At 40.9% G+C, this 1668-nt stretch overlaps 1 pseudogene; it reads right to left on the reverse strand.

Moving 5' to 3' along the window:
* Nucleotides 1–1057: 1057 nt before the first annotated feature.
* On the reverse strand, nucleotides 1058–1436 carry Gm46704 (annotated as a pseudogene).
* Between the last annotated feature and the right edge of the window lie 232 nt (nucleotides 1437–1668).

The following is a 1668-nucleotide window of genomic DNA, read 5'->3' on the forward strand; positions in this document are numbered from 1 at the left end:
CACCAAGCATGAGGAAGAATATATATGAAGGAACTGTAGCATTAGAAAGGTTGAGAACCACTCTCTGGATGCTTGAAAACAGAAAACATGATGGAGTCATAGGCTCGTCTTGGCTTCAGTCTGATATCGGCTTCAGACTATTATCTTGCTTCCTTTTGTTTCTTGTGACCATGAGGGGAATAACCTAGATAGTATAGTCAAAGGACCAATCTGAGGACATGTTCAGAATCCATTTTGTGAAAACATGTGCTGTTGTATCATTTGGACAGGGCTGTCTTTGGAACCAGTGCTATTCTGCATGCACATGAGTGCTTTGGTGCTTTGCTCTTTCTTCCTTTCTTTCTTTCTTTCTTTCTTTCTTTCTTTCTTTCTTTCTTTCTTTCTTTCTTTCTTTCTTTCTTTCTATTTTATTTTTTTTATTTTTTTCGAGGCAGGTTTTCTCTGTGTAGGCCTGGCTGTTGTAGAACTCATTCTGAAGACCTGGTTGGCCTTGAACTCATAAATTTGCCTGCCTCTGCCTACCAAGTCAAGAGAATAAAGGCTTGCAACACCACACCCAGCTTCTTTGATTTTTTTTTATTCTGCTATTAAAATATTGTTCCCAAGGTTGTTTATTTTATTATTTTATTTTATTAGATATTTTCTATATTTACATTTTAAATGTTATCCCATTTCATGTTTTCCCCTCTAAAAACCCATTAACATGCCCCTCCTCCCCCTACTGACCAACCTAAGCACTCCTGCTTCCCTGTTCTGCCATTCCCTTACACTGGGGTATAGAGTCTCTCAGAACCAGGATCCCCTCTTCTCACTATGTCCACCTAGGCCATCATTTGCTACATATTCGGTGGCAGCGATGAGCCCCTCACTTTGAATTATATGGTTGGTCTTTTTTTTTAATTACATATATTTTAACTTACATTTCAAATGTTGTATTCTTTCCTAGTTTCCCACTCCTCCAGAAACCCTCTATCACATCCCCTGTCCCCCTTCTTCCACGAGGGTGTTCCTTCACCTGTGCACCCACTCCCACCTCACAGTGTGGTGGCTAGCAAGTTTATATCTCTGTATCCTCATCATTCAACACCATATTGGGGATCCTGCAGCTTAAAGGGAAGAGATGTCCAGATTCTGAGCATTGCAGGGTACCATCCAATACATCAATCTCAAGCCACATGTGGGTACATCTTCCTCAAAAACGTTTCATCCTGTTAATAGCTTTCAGTTGGATCTTTAAGTACCTCAGCCAAGATTGAGGTGTCTGCTCCCAGCACAATCACTTCCCACTTCATTTTGGGGAGCATCTGGGCCAGGAAGTCAGGGTAGATCTCCACATAGTTGATGCAGATTTCAGTGGCCTGCAGGCACAGATGGAAGTCATGCATGCCCAAGCCCTACACATTTGAGCTTAGGAGATTGTAGGTGAGCAGTTTCATGTTGTCACTTTTGATTTCTGCACAGGACTTATATTTTCTTTCAATAATTTTGGGATTTATTTACATTTTAAATGATAGCTCCCTTCCCATTTTCCATTCAACAAATCCCCATCCCACCCACCATCTCCTCCCTTCCCTTTGAAAAAAAGGCTTAGTTTGTATTATATTTCTACATTGCACTCCATCACTGAGTGAAATCAAGACAGGACACATGTAGGAGTATAGGCAGGGT

Source organism: Mus musculus, chromosome Y, assembly GCF_000001635.26.
Source record: "Mus musculus strain C57BL/6J chromosome Y, GRCm38.p6 C57BL/6J".
NCBI classification, from domain to species: Eukaryota; Metazoa; Chordata; class Mammalia; order Rodentia; family Muridae; genus Mus; species Mus musculus.